The sequence below is a fragment of the Natrix helvetica genome (assembly GCF_964273705.1).
Source record: "Natrix helvetica genome assembly, chromosome: 1".
Classification (NCBI taxonomy): Eukaryota; Metazoa; Chordata; class Lepidosauria; order Squamata; family Natricidae; genus Natrix; species Natrix helvetica.
Window position 1 is genome coordinate 346019477 of NC_138548.1, and position 19515 is coordinate 346038991.

The 19515-nt window shown below is 41.7% G+C and overlaps 1 protein-coding gene across 1 annotated transcript in view; it reads right to left on the reverse strand.

Annotated features, from left to right (window-relative positions):
* Nucleotides 1-19515, reverse strand: part of LOC309396354 (C-type lectin domain family 2 member B-like) — a 37891-nt gene extending 18376 nt beyond the window's left edge. Inside the window, exon 1 of the mRNA XM_081961426.1 lies at nt 19360-19515. The gene's annotated coding sequence lies outside the window, so the exon portion shown is untranslated. The remainder of the gene's footprint in view (nt 1-19359) is intronic.

The following is a 19515-nucleotide window of genomic DNA, read 5'->3' on the forward strand; positions in this document are numbered from 1 at the left end:
GTATCCTATTGCGCCGGCTGGAGGGGATGGGAGTTGGGGGCACCGTTTTGCGGTGGTTCAGCTCCTACCTCTCCGACCGGATGCAATGTGTGTTGGCAGGGGGGCAGAGGTCGGCCCTGAGGTCACTCACTTGAGGGGTGCCGCAGGGGTCGGTCCTCTCGCCCCTTCTGTTCAACACATATGTGAAGCCGCTGGGTGAGATCATCCGTGGTTTTGGGGTTGGATACCATCTGTACGCTGATGACACTCAGCTGTACATTTCCACCCCAAACCACCCCAACGAGGCTGTCGAAATGATGTCCCGGTGTTTGGAAGCCGTCCGGGTCTGGATGGGGGACAATAGACTCAAGCTTAACCCCTCCAAGACTGAGTGGCTGTGGTTACCGGCGCCTCGGTTCAACCAGTTGATTCCATCACTGGCCATAGGGGGCGAACAACTGCCCCCTGTGGAACGGGCGCGCAATTTGGGCGTCCTCCTAGATGCCCGGCTGTCGATGGATGACCATGTGGCAGCCGTGGCAAGGGGGGCGTTCCACCAGGTTCGCCTGGTGCGCCAATTGCGCCCCCTATTGGACCAGGATGCCTTACGCACAGTCACTCATGCGCTGGTGACGTCTTGTCTGGACTACTGCAATGCTCTCTACATGGGGCTCCCCTTCAGATGTACCCAAAGACTACAGCTAGTTCAGAATGCGGCCGCGCGGGCCATCATGGGGAGTACTAGGTACTCCCACATAACACCTTTCCTGCGCGAGCTGCACTGGCTACCTGTGGTTTTTCGGGTGCGTTTCAAGGAGTTGATCACCATCTTCAAAGCGCTCCATGGCACAGGGCCTAGTTACCTGCGGGATCGCATTCTACCACATACATCCCTGCGACCAATTCGCTCACACAGGGAGGGACTCCTCCGGGTGCCGTCCACCAAGCAATGCCAATGGGCGGCGCCTAGGAGTAGAGCCTTCTCTGTGATGGGCCCAACCCTCTGGAATGACCTCCCCCCCGATATTAGAACTACTACCGACTTCCGCTCCTTCCGACAAAAACTTAAGACTCACCTGTTCCGACTAGCCGGCCTGGCCCACTTATAGTTCCACTCTTACCTCCTGGCGGATATTTTATTTGGGATAGCTTTTAAGGTTAATGTTTTTAACTTTTTTTTAAATTTTTTAAAATTTTTAAATCTAACTTAACTAAATTGTACAGGGAACTTCTACTACCTCCTCCAGTCCTATGTTTAATTTATTTATTGTATACTTATAACATGTATATTTACTGTTCAACTATTTTAATATGACTGTACACCGCCCCGAGTCTCTTTTGAGAGAGGGGCGGTCTAGAAATCCAATAAAGTTAAGTTAAGCTCCCCAGGCTCCAGAGGCTTTCTAGGAGCCTGGGGAGGGCAAAAACAGCCTCCCCCCCAAGAGGCCCTCCGAAGGCTTCAGGAACTTTCCTGAAGCCCCCAGAGCGCAAAAATCTGGTCCCATGGGCAAACCAGAAGTTCAGGAACGGACTTCCGGTTTGCTCGTAGGGCCGTTTTTTGCCCTCCGGAGCCCTCAGGGAAGCCTCCTGAAGGCGAAAAATGGCCCTACGGACAAACTGGAAGTCCATTCCCAAACTTCCGGTTTGCCCATAGGGTCAGTTTTTTTCTCCGAAGGGTGAAAAACGGCCTCAAAAGAAGGCCAAAGTCAGCTGGCCAGCACACCTTGCATGCCTTAACAAATGGCTCCGTGTGCCATAGGTTCGTCATCACGGCTCTATGCCCTCTACCTTCTGCCATGGCTCAATGCTCCTGCCTGTTCAATTCCACAAGTCACCCAGCCCTTCAGATGGATTTGGACTGATGCCAAATGGAGAATTATTCTCATGAAACTCTACAGTTTGCTGAAACCTATACCATTTTGTCATTTTTGCAATCCTATTACATTGCAGCCATCTATTATTCATAAACCTTTGCACAAATGTAGTGAATTCACTATTTATTTATTTAGGATATTTATTGGCTGCCTGTATCACCATGAGGTAACTCTGGGCGACTTGCAGACATAAAAGTACATCTACATTAAAACATGAATAAATTAAAACCAAATATTAAAATCAAGGACACATGGGAAGTGCTGAGGTGGAATGGGGGTGGGGGAGGATGGATTTTGTGGTTAATCAACCACCTCCATTGTGCTGTTCCCCCATTGGGGCCTCAGAGCAACTGGCAGAGCCTATTGCCATGCATTTCATTTAAATGAAGAGCTTTGCAGTCTGTTTTTCTAACATTTCTGTTTTATTTCCGTCTGCTATTTGGTATTCGCCCTCATGTTGACTCATTGCAGATCTATTAAGAGTTGACCGCAGGTCCTCAAACTCATTAGCACAAAGTTCAAAGGGGACATTTCCTGAAAAGGCTAGATTCCTCCGGGGTGTCTGGAGCATGTGGTGAAAAGTCAGGATAATGGCTGTGCACTTGGGATTGAAACCCCACCTGTGTTTTATATGGGTTGCACATGCATATAATAAATAGGCAGAACATGGCAAATCAATTGCCTTTTTTGACCATTTCCTGCCAGGTATCCCGCCTGGATTTGGTTCAGACAACCTTGAGGTGGATGCTTGAGAGATACCGCTAGCCAAACTTTGCAAGGCATTTGGAAAATGAAATGCTCGGATGAAATTAGGCTGCTCTCTAAAGAAATGGGAGCAAAGGATTAATTAACCACTTCCTGTATGGAAGGGTTGGCTTAGAGCAGTGCTTCTCAATTATTTTCTGTCATGCCCCTCCTAGGAAGAAGAAAACATTTCGCGCCCCCCGCGCGACTGTAAATAGTATCATTTGTCTATAAAATTGTTATAAGTACACCTCTGCATAACACTGTATCCTTATTAACTATAAGAGAATAAAAAAAGAAAGAAATGTGGATCAATTTACAACAAAGAATAGCTTTATTAACTGTAGCAGAAAAGATTTAAAGGAGCACAGCTAGAACATATACATACATATATTTATATATAGAGTATCACAGAAGCGAAGACTGTCCAAGTGGTCCTTAAGATGACCGCCGACTTAGGGAGGGAGGGAGCCGCAGAGGCTTTTGACTTTTATGCCAACCAAATGCTCGCCGATTGGCTCCCTCAACGAGCTTCTCTGCAGCGGGGCTCAAAGGGAAGGAGAGCGGGATAAAACACCGGAGCGCTCTAAGCTTTGGAAACTCTCGCCTTTCCTTACCACGGAGCCTTGGAAACTCTCCAGACAGAGACGCATCCTTGAAGCCCGGGTTTCGCTTCTCTCCGCCGGGGCCCTGCCTTACTCCCCACCCATTTAGCCGGCACTAGATCCGGTTCCCATACGGTTCCAGCGGCCGATAAAGGTTCCGATAAAGAGATGATAAAGAGAAGGGGCGGCTGAGGGAAGAGAGACGCAGGCGGGCTCAGCGATCCTGACGGGCAATCCCTGCCGCCAGGGCGGAACAAAAGCGGGCAGAGGAGACGAGCCCCACTTTACGGAGCCTCGCGGCCCCCCTGGGGGGTGCACCCCACTATTTGAGAAGCACTGGCTTAGAGACAGAGGCTGGTTAAGAGAAAAAAATGTGCCTGACAATTGCTCTATATTGCTTTTATCTTTGTACAGTATTTCTGATCAGAGTCAAGTGCATTCCAAGTGCCCAGAAATGAAATAAAAAGTAATATAATGTAATATAAAAGTCTATCACACAAATTTAGAGTTAGAAGGGACATTGGAGTCCAACCCCCTGGAGGACCCTCATATCATCTCAGACAAGTGGTCGCCTAATCTTTTCTTGAAAACTTCCAGTGATGGAGCTCCCACAATTCAAATAATCAAATCAAATCAATGTGCTTAAGGAAAAAATACTCCAAATAAAGAAATAAGCAGCTCCGACTTTAAGCATTATTTTGAAAGCTTCCAAGACTCTCTGTGATCATAATTACTGAAAATTAGGAGCTCCCTCCACTCAAATCTCCTCCTTGGTCTTTAGGAAAAAACAAACCAACCAAAATCTGTCTGTACTCATTAGTATCAATATCCCTCACTGCAATCTTTGGGCTTTTCCCAAATGTTAAGTGTGGTACAGAGCCACCAAATGCTTGCCTACCCATAAAATCTAGAATCAGTTCCATGTTCTATAACAGGGATGGCTAACCTTTTTCTAAAGGTGTGCCAAAATTGTGTGCGTGTACACTATTGTGCATGCACGCATGCCCCACCTGCACATATGCGCACAACCCACCTGCGCATCCCTGCATGACCCCACATACACACATGCCCCCCCCCCATGTAGAGGGCGAAGTTTTTGCCCTCCCCAGGCTCTAGAGGCTTTCCTGAAGCCTGGGGAGGGTGAAAAACGGGCCAACCGGAAGTTCGGGAACCAACTTACTGTTGGCCTGTTGGGCCTGTTTTTCACCCTCCCCAGGCTCCGGAGGCTTTCCTGAAGCCTGGAGAGACTGCAAAAATGGCCTCCCCTGGCCCTCTGGAAGGCTGAAAATCAGCTGGCTGGCGCACACATGCACACCAGAGCTGAAGGCTGCCGTGCCGGCAAATATGGCTCCGTGTGCCACCTGTGGCGCACTTGCCATATGTTCGCCATCACGGTTTTATAAGATATTTGGAAAATCACAGGGGAAGAGGCAAGGTCCAAAATGTCCCCAAATTTGCACAATCACCGGGGATCCTGGGAAACAGTTCTGCAGGACTAGTCATGATATCTAGATTAGTCAAAAAAGCCAAGATGATTATAACAATTGCACAAAGTTTTTTCTTGGGTCACAGCCACTATCTTTTTCTTTAAATCCACCCTGCAGATGATCCTAATATAGATAGTCCTCAACTTACAACAGTTCATTTAGTTACTGTTATAAGTTACAACAATGCTGAAAAAAGGGACATGACTGTTTTTCACACTTACAACCATTGCAGCAGCCCTGCAGTCACAAGATCAAAATTCAGATGTTTGGCAACTGGTTCATATTTATGACGATGGCAGCGTCCCAGGGTCACAATCCCTTTTTGCGGCCTTCTGATAAGCAAAGTCAACAGTGAAAGCAGATTCACTTAACAAGCATGTTACTAACGTGTTACCGTACTAAATTAACAAGTGCAAGTGAATCACTTAGCAACTGTGGCAAATAAAGTCATAAAATGGAGCAAAATTCACTTAGCAAATGTTTCACTTTAGTAACAGAAATTTTGGGCTCAATTGTGGTCATAAATTGAGGACTACCTGTAGTAGATTATTTCTTCTTGATTAAATCAAAACCATAAACAATTAACTTGGGCGGGTGGGAAATAAGAGTAATTGGCAGAGATGATACAAATGAGTGGTACTGTTTCACAAAAAGGTAGAATCTTTTTTCTAGATATTATTTTTGTAGGGGATGCCTTTCTGAAATAACATTTCATATCTTCAGCAAAGGAATTGGACATTTTTCATTTTATTTTGCAGCAAAGTTTTTATTTAAAAGAATAAAATAATTTTGAATCCTGATAAATTTGACCCTAGAAACAGACATTCTTGTTTTCATTAGATATTGTTGGAAGAGCGATGGTTTTGCTTGCCTGAGTACATTAAATTTTGTGACATGTTGCTAAGCACATTTGTGCTTTCTTGTGTTTGTCAAAAGTTTGCTTGGCTTCTATCGTATTGGCACTATGAGTTCAATATTAAAATGAATCCAAATGTAAATCAGGTGATAAAGTTCAAAGAAAGCCAGGAGACATTTCTATTTCTGGAAATGTCTTTGTGTTGACCCGGGGCGTGGCACAAAGGCAACACAGCCAGAGAACCAGTATGAGTCCCTTTATTAACACCAACTGTGCCCCCAACATCCTTTTCACTCTCGGGCCTGGAGAAAAGCCCCTGCACAAACCTGCAAATACTCCAGCAGGGCAAGATAAGCAAGGATAATAAGCACACAGAAGGTCGTAAATACTTCAAGTAGTGTGCCAGGAATGCAGGCAACACTACGCTAGGTGAACTCAGCATTTGTTCCCAACAAATGCCCCTCCCAACTGCCTCTCCTTTAAACTCCATCCACAGCTGTGCCTTGTGAAGGGAATAGGGGCCCTTTCCTTCCTCGTAAGCCACGCAACCCCCGTTGCTCTCTTCTACGTTCTTCCCTGCACTCCCTAGGATGAGGAGGGGGAGCTTGGTCTTCATCTGAATCCCCTCTCCCTTGTTCCGCCTCTCCCCTACTTTGCCCAGCCTAACTTTGCCCTTCCCCAGCTTCCTCCAACAGAGCCACTCTTCCACTCTCTGTCAGCTGTTCGTCTTCCATCTCAGACTTCGAGGTGGGGGGCGTGGCGTGGCATGACATTCTTAAGCCTTACTGGTAGCTGTCAAGCCTGAATTTTGTGTGGGGTTGTTGGCATCCTGGAGTGTTCTAACTTTAGCAAACACAGCAAACACATGTACGTTCCAATGGCTCACTTCAATGGCCAAGCAACCACTTCTCATCTTGGCCGGACCATGTGACATATTGTTTTGGAAATTTGAGAAAACTGAAACTTATATAGATATGAAAAGCCAGGGAACTTTAGTACTGGCTTTCCACTAGTTAGTGCCAATATGGTATGTCTAAATAAGTTTGTACTTTGAGTGAAGGAATGCCTCAGAGTTCAATTTGTGAAGGATGTGTTACAGTGGTGGAATTCATTTTTTTTTACTACCGGTTCTGTGGGCGTGGCAGGGGAAGGTTCCTGCAACATCCCCACTCCCTCATGATCAGCTGGCACTTGGGAGGCAGAGAATAGATGGGGTGGGGCCAGTCAGAGGTGCTATTTACCAGTTCTCCAAACTACTCAAAATTTCTGCTGCCGTTTCTCCAGAACTGTCAGGATCTGCTGAATACCACCTCTGATGCATTACTTGGAACTTGACAGTAGCCTTACTACCAGATCTAGGCAGGAAGATCATATCTCTGCTAAATGTCAACCAAGGGTGATAGAATTCATTTTGAAAATATCCAATGATTCTCTGGAGATCTGTAGACCAGAGATAATCCCTCTGATTCAAAATGAGAGGAAGGCAGAAGTGGTCAAGAGACTTCAGAGCAGGGTAGATTTGATTTAAATCAAGTCATTTAAATCACGATTTAAATCACTAGTAAAATGGTTTGATTTAAATCTACTCGATTTAAATCATAATTTTTAAAGAGCTACTGTCATCTGTCCCCTAGCGGCTTCTCCTGACCTGTTGACTCACCGACAGCCCCAATATTGCAGAATATACAGCTTCATGCTACATAACTACCATATTTTTCTGAGTGTAAGACGCACCTTTTCCCTCAAAAGAGGCTGAAAATCTGGATGCGTCTTATACACTGAATACAGCATTTTGTTTGCCTCCCGAAACCTCACCCACTTCACCAAAATGGCCGTGTAGAGCCTGTAGGAGGGCCATTTTTTGCTCAATTTTGCCCCCCCCCCTCCAGCCACCAGGAGCACTCTATAAGACTCCTAAAAACTATGCATGCCTTTTTGACAAAAACCAGGCCTGTTTTCGTGAAAAACGGGCTGTTTTTTGCTCGTTTTTGCCCCCCCTCCAGCACTGTGCAAGCTCCTAAAGGCTATTCATGTATTTTTTTTAAAAAACAGGGCCATTTTCTGAAAAAATGGGCTCTTTTGGGGCGGCCTGCAGAGTGCAAAAACTTTTTTAAAAAAATTTGCCTCTTCAAAACTTTGCTGCGTCTCATATTCCGGTGTATCTTATCCTCCGAAAAATACGGTAAGCTCCATTTCTTGCTGAATAACTAAATTATTAACGTATCTTAAATAGGAAAACTTTATAGATTTTTATTCCAAAAGCATTAAAATAAATTGATAAAAATAAATAAATTCAATTTAGAAATTTAAAAATCTGATTGTTTCATTTATTTATTTTTTAAATCGTCAATTTTTATTCACCCTGCTTCAGAGGCTTGGTAATTACATGGCTATTCCTGGATTAAACACACTTTCCATCCAGCAAAGACAAAAGGGTGACACTGGGCATCAGAAACAACACTACTCAGTTCTAATATTTTATTATTTTTGACTTCTGAAAACTTCCTGCAGTTTTCTTGGCAAGATTTTTGGATGTGATTCGGCCCCTGCTGCCTCTCCTTAAGGCTGAGAGACTGGCTCATGATCACACAATAGCTTTGTGCCTATGGCAGACTACAATTCACCATCATGGTTTCAAGTCTGAGGCCTTAAACACTACATGAAATGGCTCTCTAGCATTATACAACTCACAGTTAAGTGCCTAGTTAAAAACAGTGGCCATAATCTCATATCCCACTAAATCATAAACTGATGACATGTTAGTCTAACACATATCCTGTGTAGTTAATTTAGGGTTGTCTGAAATGGTATAGGGTATCCTGCTTGAGCAGGGGGTTGGACTAACAGACCTCCAAGGTCTCTCCCAAGTCTATTATTCTGGTATGATATATCCTGCAAATTTAGACAAATTAATTTAATTGAGCAATCCTTAAGATAAACAGGATAATCATATGGCATGAGCAAAATCTTTGTGGCTTGAACTTCAGAATGAAACATTAAAGGATTTATTTAATTAGCACTCTTTATTTCTAAACTCTATCTAATTAACTCTAAATATAATTAACTATGTCAATGGATTTGAGTGGCTGTAATTAGATATTTAAACAGATTTTAAAATATTCACTTGCTTAAGACATTTTCAGATATACAGTATATTTTATCTGAAACTCTTAGTAAAATTGAGAAAAACTTTGGAGTCATAATGAAGGGTATATATCGAACATATAAGCAATCTAATCCTAAGAACTCTAGATAATCATAAACACATATCTATACTTATCACATTATTTTTTAGAAAGTATGAAAAGGTGTATCAGAAAAAGCATTTAAGAATGATTCAAGAAATTAAGGTGAGAGAGAGACTGCATAATGCATATAGGAAGAAAAGTTGCAGAAACATGGTAAAAGAAAGCAACGGACAATTAAAACTAAAAAAAAGCAGAGAAACACTTGAGATTGTGGTGGAAATAAATTGTTTTAGAAGGATAAGAAGAATTAAACAGTGTTAAAAGAATGAATGAAAATAAATATAAAAATAATAATCCAGCATGAAACAGAAGAAATGGAATGATCAGAAGATTTTGGAGATGTTTATGAAAATATGATGAAATATGGAATCAAGAAATGCTTTAAATTAGGGGTCTTCCCCCCCCCCCATGCTGAAAATAAATCATGTAGGACACAGGTGTCAAACTTAACCATATCAAGTGGCGTATCGCAATGTTTTTTTCCTTTGTGGAGCTGGAGTGGGCATGGCTGTGCATGATGCATCCGGCCCGCGGGTTGCCACTTTGACGGGTCTGATGTAGGAATATTGAAAACTGCATGATGTAACTGGAATAAGAGTTTTTTTAAAAAAAACACAATGTAATTATGAAATGAACATTCAATTTTTCATTTGTGTGTGAAGATTGCATCTGTGACTGATAGTTTAAAATATTTTAAAAACAATAAAAACCATTAAAATATTAAAATAAAAAATATATTAAACCTCTAATTTGAATACATTCATAAAACCTGTGCAAAGCGATCCCTGAAAGGGCTGACCTGACCCCATTAGAGACAGAAACTGATCACCCAGGCTAGAGCTAAATTGGAAAATCAAAGGCTCCCATATGCCTACTTTGACCTGAAGGATCAGTTGCTACAACACTTTACACTGACAAAAGGAAAACTTAGAATAAATGGCAAATCTAGACAGCATACTAAAAAGCAGAGACATCACCCTGCCAACAAAAGTGCATATAGTCGGGGCGGGGCTGATGTCGCAGCGAGAAGATGTCTGTTCCAATTTCTCTGGAATAGCCGTCTAATTCGGATCATCTGGACGACTCAATCTGAGTCTAAGCTGTCCCAAAGAGACAGTGAGAGGTAGGGGGAGATCCAGTGGTCCCAGAGACATTTGCAAAGTCTCTGGTGATCTGGAAAAAGCCCCCTTGGCCAGCGATCGCGAATCAGCCACCAGGCTGCTGAAGCTGCTGACAGCCCCTACACGTAAGTGCAGGAGAGAAGCATGTTGTGTTGGTGAGAGTTTTTTAAACGCTTTTTTCTATGGGAAAGAGAACACCCTGAATTTGGAAACTTAACTTAAAATAAGGCTGACTAGAGAGAAAAGCGGCGGATATCAGTTTACCAATTAAAGCTCCTTTTTTTTCCCTTTTTACTTTCGGAAGCCAGGCTGGACTCTCATCGTAACTCAATGTGGATTTTTTTGAGGCTTTTAATTTTGGACCTTGTGGGGGGTTTTGAACATACTTAAATCTTAATTGCCCTGAAGATTCTTTTTTTTTCTGATTTGGCTATTCTCGTTATATTGGCGTTATTTGGTTTATAAGAAAAGTTTCAAAAATTTTAAGACGGATTTTAATACTGCCATCTAGTGGACTTGAAACATTGTTACTCGACAGAGTCGTTTCCCTTAAAAATCCAGAATTATGAGAGGCAGAAATACATTTGTTTGAACAGCTGTTTTCTGTGGAATCTTTCAGTATCTGGAAACTTACTTTAGACTAAACAGAAGCTTTAAGGGAAAGCTCAGAGTGACTTTGGAAAGACTCTTATCTTAAAAAAATAATAGTAACAAAGAGACTGAATCGATTCTCTTTTTTTAGCTTGGTGGCAGTTCTCATACTATTTTCATATTATCTTGCTGGGAAGATGGTGATTTTTTTGGGGGGGGGGCTCTCTGAAGTATTGATTTTTGATTTTTTTTCTTCCTTGTTGCTCTCTTCATTTTATGCTTACTTTTTGAAGATATTAGATATAAATGGATGGTTTGCCTTAAATATGAGTAAATTGGATTGAAGATTCTTTTTTTAAACTACCCTCTTTTTTACTTTTTTATTTTATCCTACTCTTTTTTACTCTCTTTTTTCCCCTTACTCTTTCTCACTTTTCTTTTTAAGTGAAAGAGCTTTATTTTTTCTTCTCCCTTCTTTTTTCTTTTTTTTCTCCTCCTCTACTCTACCTATAAACCTTTAACCCCATAAGTTGATGTTTAAATTTTAAATTTTTGTGATATTAACTGGACAGATTGTAGAAGAAAAAAAATTAGAAGATGAGTAGAAAAACAACACCTGTTGGTTCCACAACAACAACCCCGGGCCTCCTCACCAGCAGGAGGTCAAAGATCAATACAGTCGATGCTTCAACAAGAAAAGGAGAAGGGAATAACTTTAGATTCAATTATGCAAGCGATACAGAAATTACAAGCAGGAGCTGATAGTAAGGATGAAAAGTTAGATACCATTGTAAAGAAGACTGAGAACACAGAGCAGCAAACCCCAAAAATAGAACAAAAAGTTGCCAAAATGAAAGGAAAAATGAAAGATATACAAAACTGGATGATGGAATATGAAAATAGTTCAAAAAATTGATGAAAAAGTTCAACAACAAGAGAAGAAAGTTGAGGAGTTAGATAGCAGAGTGAGCGATGTGGAAAGGGAGAGTAGTGGAATATTAGCATGGGAGATGGATAGGTCTGATTTTTTTTTTAAGATTTCAAAATATAGAAGAAGAAAGAGGAGAGAACTTAGTACAGATAATATCTGAGCTATTGACAAATGCTTTATAGATATCCCAAGAGAAGATGATGGATGGTATAGAATAGATGAAGTATTTCGAGTATACACAAGATACGCAACAAGAAATGCCCTTCCAAGGGAAGTCCATGTAAGATTTACCAAGAAAGCAATCAAACTACAAATATTACAGAAAATGAGAGATAGAAAACTGGAACACAAAGGCAAAGAGGTTGTAGTGTTCTGAGAAGAGTGAGAAGAGTGAGACAGAAGAGAAGAGAATATCAATTCTTGACTAGGGTTCTGATCAAAAAGGGTGTTAATTATAGATGGCTCATACCGGAAGGTTTATTATTTACATGGCAAGGACAAGATACAGAATACATACAATTGACAAGGCAGAAGCTTTCTATGCAGAACATTTTAGAGAAATGGCTGAGAAAACTGGAAAAGAATAATTATTAGTGCAATTACTGGAGACACCTATAATTGAGACTGAAAAAGTAGAAGGAGCCGTAGGTGGAATTGATAATGAAGAAGGCGCGGTGGGTGGTGTAATCCTCAGAGAACGAGAACCCAGATCAACTAGAACTATAAATCCTATATATAAAGTATAAACATGGAGGAGGAAAAAAGATTACAATTAATATAAATGGACTTAACTCAGCAATTAAAAGAAAGAAAATATTTCACAAACTAGAAAAATTAAAATGCGACTTAGGAGGAGTGCTTCCTGTCACTGAGAGCGACGGATGTGTTCGTCCGCCCTGTGCTTGCTTGGTGGGCTCCCCTTGGCTTGGGAGGAGCACAGGGTGCCTTGAAGGGGCGCCCTGCCTTAGGGGCGGCTTGCTGGGGGTCCCCTGGATCGGCGGCGGCGACTGCAGGGGGGTCTCTGGCTTTGCCCCAGGAGCCGAGAAGCGAGAGGGGGTGCGCGACGAAGCTCTTATGCTCCCGCGCGCTTTCGCTGCGAGGCGGCTGGATGATCGGCAATTTGAAGGCTACAGCTGAAGTGCGGTGAGATGGGAATCCTCCCCAATTCTCCTTTTGATATTTAAATGAAAGAACATCAGCTTTTAAAAAGACTTTCAATCTTTTCCTGGGAAGTGTGATTGGAGGGAGGAGGATTTACCCCCTCCCTCGGAAAAGCGGCTTTGGATTTATCTCTTCTCTCTCGGAGGAAAGAGGAGAGTCTTAAAAAAGAATCTCACTCTTCATAAGCAATGGCAAAATGACTTCCTTAATGCAATTGTGAAAGAAAAGTGATGATCTGACTCTTTTAAAAACTTTGAAAACTTTTGATCTGTTGTTTCCTGATCTCCGGTGCTGGCAGAGCAAGATGGCTCACTTCCTCCTTCTTCATGCGCTTTGAAATCAGATCCCTCCTTTGAAAAATCTTCCTGGCTTTGTACTTATGCCTCCGTGACTCCCAGAAGCATCTCTTGCCACACAGTATCTTGGACTTGGAATAACTGATTTAATTGATTGGATTTGAACTATATAAAAGGTTTCTATTCCTGTCTGGATTGTCTGCCTCGTGGCCTCTCTTGGTTGTTGTTTTCCACAGTCACCATTTCGTTGTATGGACATAGATATCTCTGAATTTTTATGATGGCCCCGAAGAAACCACCGCCTGGGAAGCCAGGATCTGCTCCAACATCTTCAACATCCAGCCCAATTGGACAACAGCCACTAACTTCGTTTCTACAACCAAAAGCCCCTGAAGAGGATTCAGTAACTTACCAGCTGCTTCAAAAGATTTTAAAAGAGCAGGATGAATTGAAAAAACAATTGATAGAAATGAATGAACAACTCAGAGAAAATCAAAATCAAACTGCACAAAACAAACAAAGAATAGACGTTCTGGAGGAGGGGGCAACTGAGATGAGGGGGGAGGTGAAGGTAGTTCAGAGAGGGAATCTAGAACCTGAGAACCACATGATAAAATGGAATTTGAAAGGATGTCTTTTTTCCTTAGATTTCAAAACGTAATTGAGGCTGATAATGAAGATTTGAAGGAGATTATGACAACAATGTTAGCTGAATATATTAAAAAAGACAAACATCAGTTAGGATGGGATATTGATTTGGTTTATAGAGTTAATTCAGCTTATGCTAGAACACACAATGTTCCAAGAGAGGTTCATATTAAATTTCTTAGAAAGGCTACAAGAGATGAAATTCTGGGGACACAAAGGGGGCAAACATTAAAATATAAGGACAAAGAGATAGCCATCCTGAAACAGATCCCGAAGAAAGTAAGAGATAAGAGGAAAAAATATTCTTCTTTAGCAAAATAATTATTTGATAAGGGTTTCTGGTTTAGGTGGCTATTGCCAGAAGGTTTGTTGATTTTTTGGGAGGGCAGTAGAGTTAGAATTAATACAGTTATGGAGGCGGAGGCCTTCATGGAAAAAAACAAAGCACTCCTAGACAAAGCGGAGGACAGTACACAAGAGATGAAGGAGGGAGGGGCCGAGGCTTTGCTGGCAGGCGGGGGGGAGGAGGCAACAATGAGAAAACTCAGATCACAAAAGTAAGCTGGAAAAATATTGCAATTGTTGATACAATGAACTGTTTATTAGATACAAAGTAAATGATTGAAACTATTGAAAGATACAATGTAAAAATAAGCTGTCAAGATTTAGTCAAGCAATAATATCTTGTTTACTATTTTGTAAAGGTTATGAGACTTGGGGAATACCATTTGCTGCACGATGTAGCTGTCAAAATTTTTATCCATACCTATTACCCTAACCCCTAAAATCCTGTAAAACCAATAAAAAACTTTTTTCAAAAAAAAAAACCAAAAAATTAAAATGCGACTTAATTTGTCTACAAGAAGTGCATATTCAAAAGAGACATGAACACTTACTAATACAACCAAAGCTTGGGAAAACATTTACTACACTGGCGAACTGCAAGAAAAGAGGAGTGATCTTCTATATTAAAGATAATATTCCAACGAAATTAATTTATGCAGATGAAGAGGGAAGAATTTTGATGGTGGAAATTATGGATAATATTAAAAAATACTTTTAATTGGAATTTACGCTCCTAATGAAAAGCACAATGAATTTTATAAAAAACTGCACAAAAATTTTTTGGACTTGGACTATGTTGATATTTGCATGATGGGAGACTTTAATGGCATTGTAAACCAGAACATGGACTATAAAACACACAAAACAACAAAGTTAAATAGAAAACTGCTTCCAAAATCCTTCTTTAAGATGATAGATGAAATAAACTTAAAAGACATATGGAGAGAAAGAAATACTACAAAAGAACAATATACTTTTTATTCAAATAGACATTCATCATTTTTCAGAATTGATATGATATGGGCCTCAACAGAATTGATTTGTAATGTACAAGAAATTGAGATTGAAGCAAGCACATGGGTGGATCATAATCCAATCACAATTAAATGGAAAGGCCAAAGGATAAGATCTAGATGGACATTAAATAATATTATACTGAAAGAAAAAGATTTTACACAGAAAATGGAAAAAGAACTGGCTTTTTTCTTTAAAGAAAATAGAAAAGAAGATACATCAATGCAGAACCTTTGGGACACAATGAAGGCTGTTATTAGAGGCCTGATAATAGACTATACAAGAAAGAGAAACCTAAAGAAAAGACAAACGCATAAAGCTCTAGACAATGACTATAAAAAACTTGAAAAAGAGTTACAGAGATCGCCATAAAAAAAAGATGTTAAAATAAAAATGGATACAATCAAACATAAAATACATCTACTGGAAAAGGAAGAACTGGCACAAAAAATCAGAGGCACTAAACAGAATTACTCTGAAAAAGCAAATAAACCAGGCAGATGGTTGGCATATAAATTGAAAAAAGAGAGAGAGGCAAAGAAAATATTCCAATTAAGAGACGAGCAAGGACAAATTCATTATGGAAATGCTGAGAAAAAGAAAATTATACAAGACTACTATGCTAAGCTGTATCAACAAGAGAAAATGGAAGAGGGGGGGGGAGTTAAAAAATATTTACAGGATGCTAATCTTCCCCAGATACCAGATGAAACTAGAATAATGCTGGAAAGTAAAATAACAATGATGGAGTTAACAGAAGCACTCAAAAAACAAAATAATGGAAAAGCCCCAGGTCCAGATGGATTTCCGGTGGAATTCTACAAAACATTTGAAGAAATCTTGTCTCTCCCCCTTTTAGAAGTCATGAATGAAGTGATATCAGAGAGCAGAATACCTAAATCATGGTCAGAAGCATATATTGTATTGCTACCCAAAAGGGAGACAGATCTAACGCAAACCAAGAATTATAGACCAATATCTTTATTAAATTCAGATTACAAGTTATTCACATCTATATTAGCAGACAGACTCAAGAAGTATCTAAATAGCTTTATCCACTCTGATCAAAATGGTTCTTTTACCAAAAAGACAAATTAAAGATAATATGAGAATGATTTTGAACACTTTGGAATACTACGAGGCGCATCCTGAAAAACGAATGGCTTTGATGTTTCTTGATGCACAGAAGGCTTTTGACAATGTGAATTGGCAATTCATGTTTTCACAATTGGAACAGATGAATTTTGGTAAGAAATTTATCCAAACTATAGAAATGGTATATCACAAACAAACCGCAAAGATAATGGTAAATGGAGAATTGACAGATTTTATTGAAATAAAGAAAGGTATGAGACAACGTTGCCCATTATCACCGTTACTTTTTGTCTTAACATTAGAAGTCTTAAATAGAAAGATTAGAGAAGAAGAAGAAATAAAAGGAATGAAAATTAAAAAAGAAAACAAGCTACAAGCATTTGCAGATGAATTGGTATTTATTCTTGAAGACCCATTTGAGACAGCAGCCAAATTGTTGGAAAGAATAGAGGAGTATGGAAAAGTAGCAGGTTTGAAAATAAAGACAAAACAAAGATTTTGACAAAGAACATACCATTAAGAAGAAAGAAAGAGTTGGAAGAAGCTTTGCAGATTCAAATTACAAGTAAGGTTAAATATTTGGGGATATACTTATCAACTAGATCAGTGATGGCGAACCTTTTTTGGCTCGCGTGCCACAAGTGGGGGGAGCGCAGGGGGGTCGAGTGCGGGCGTGCCGCACCCATAATGCAATGCGCGACCCCCCCAGTGCGCATGCACGCACAACGCGTGACCCCCCCCCAATTTTTACATGTTTTTTTGCCCTCCCCAGGCTCCAGGGGCTTTATAGGAGCCTGGGGAGGGCGAAAAGAGCCTCCCCCGACCCCCCGGAGGCTCTCGGGAGGCTTCAGGGACTGTCCGAGAGGCTTCCCTGAAGCCTTCGGAACGCTTAAAACCACCCTCCGAGCAAACCGGAAGTGACTTCCGGGTTGCTCGGAGGGTGGTTTTAAGCACTCCGAAGGCATCAGGGAAGCCTCGGACGGTCCCTGAAGCCTTCGGAACGCTTAAAACCACCCTCCAAGCAAACCAGAAGTGACTTCCGGGTTGCTTGGAGGGTCGTTTTAAGCGCTCCGAAGGCATCAGGGAAGCCTCGGACGGTCCCTGAAGCCTTCGGAACTCTTAAAACGACCCTCCGAGCAACCCGGAAGTCACTTCCGGTTTGCTCGCAGGGTGGTTTAAAGCGTACCGAAAGCTTCAGGGACAGTCCCTGAAGCCTCCGGGGGGGGGGGAAGGCTCTTTTCGCCCTCCCCAGGCTCCTATAAAGCCTCTGGAGCCCGGGGAAGGCAAAAAATAGCTTTTAAAAAGGTGAACTCAGCTGGCCAGCACGTGCATGCCCGCTGGCCAGCTAACAGGGCAGCGCCTCGCGTGCCCTGACAAATGGCTCCGTGTGCCACTTGTGGCACGCGTGCCATAGGTTCGCCATCACGGCCCTAGCCTATTGCAGCCTCCCCAAGCCCCATTTTCCCAGTTTGCTACAGGAAGTAAATTGCTGGGAGGCAGAGGCCAAAGGGTGGGATCGGCGGGTGGGCAGGGCTACATTCGGTGTATAAGACGCAAACAAATTTTCACCCTCTTTTAGGGGCTAGAATGTGCGTCTTATACTCCAAAAATACGGTAAGAAAAAAACCTGCCACCTTAAAAGTGCTAATATAACCTTATAAAATGCTAACAATGGAACCTGAAATTTGAGATAACAGGGCCACACTGTTCCCTAATGCCTGTGACCCACAACAAAGCCTGTTTGTTGGAAAAGAAAAACCAGTTGTTCATGTCAAATACAGGTAGTCCACAACTTAGTACCACAATTGAGCCTGGAATTTTATGCTAAGTGAGAAATTTGTTAAACGGGTTTTGCCCTGAATTTTGATCATGTGACCATGGAGATGCTGCAACGGTCGTAAGTGTGAAAAATGGTTAGAAGTCACTTTTTTTCAGTCCCGTTATAACTTTGAATGGTCACTAAACAAACTATTTTAAGTCTGTATATCTACAGCAGGATCTATACCAGTGGTTCCCAAACTTTTTCAGTCCACCTTGGTGCTACAAACTTATCCGCAGTGCCCCCCACCCAGTGGTGGAATTCAAATTTTTTACTACCAGTTCTGTGGGTATGGCTTGGTGGGCGTGGCTGGGGAAATCATGTGACTGGATGGTCACATGACGGAAGATAGTAACAGTAAAATTCAAAACTTTAACAATTAATTGCACATTTATTCAAAATCCAATTTTAAAACCTTTTTAGTTAATGTTAATTCAGGTTTTCAAAGTCTGATAGTCATTTATCAAGAACCTTAGTAACTAGTAACATAGTAAACTCAGTAAAATTTAGTAACTACTTCACTGTTCAGTAAATTCTTAATGTGATGGATGGGCTTGATGAAATGGTATCAGTTTCCCAATGTCTGGTTTTAAGTCACTTAGCAGGAGTCTTAAATCACCAGTTCAGTAATCTGGAGTTGATTTCTTTGCTTGGAGAGAAGTTGGATGACCACACTGAAGCCACGCTCCCCCAAATATGATGTTAGAAATGCAACAAGGAGATTCTTAACCACTGTCCATAATGCAGGATAGCGATCAGAAATTTCTTTCTGTAACCAAAACTCTTGGTACGATTTCTTAAACTTTGGCTTCAGCTCAATGTCATTTTGCATCTCTATGAGTTGTTCCTCCACTACCCCATCTTCCTCAGTATCTGAAAATGGATTTATCACCCAATCTGGAATTTCCATTAAAAGAAGATCCTGATATCGCTCAGACATATCTTTATGCATGGAGGGAAATAGTTCAGAAAAAAGAAAAACTTTTTCCCCTCCTCCTGGCTGCTCTGTTGCCCAGAGTGCAGCTCAAGGCTGCACCCCCATTGTAAATCTACCAATTATTTCTTTATGATTCTTAATTTGATTCTTCAGACTTTTCAGATCCCCTGGTCCTGGGATGACTTTAGTAAAACCGATTCCTTCTCAGGTGTACTACATTAAATCTCCCATAGAATAATGCACCTGAAGATCACCAGCTTGGGAAAGTGTAATCAAAGAGTTTAAAACTAAAAGAAAACGCGGCCCTCTGAAAATCACTGCCCAGTTTACATCTCGCCGAATCACAAAGCGGGACTCATTTTTGGACAGTGCAGGCGAGCGATCTATAATACCCTGAGGGTAAGCCGCCTTCGGCCTGCGCTTTTCGTAGCCAGGGCACGAGCTCACCGGCTCCCTCCCGTCTCAACTGGACCGATGTCTCCGCTCTCCGTCCTCCCGCACAACGCCGAAATCCCAGGCAGCAGGCGCACCGCCGCGTCTCTTTTATTTATTTATCTTTCTACCTTCCTCCCCCTCCCCTCCGCCCCCCTTTCATCTTTCCGACACACCTGCTCGGGTTCCGACAAGGGATGGCGCACGTCAAACGTTGGTTGTCCACTTGAAGCGAGAGCCTCTGCCGCTCGCGTCCAGCCGCTGCACCGGGGAAACGAAAGGTCAAGGAACCAAGGTGCAGATGATGTGCCAGAAGCCAGAGGCGGCTATTT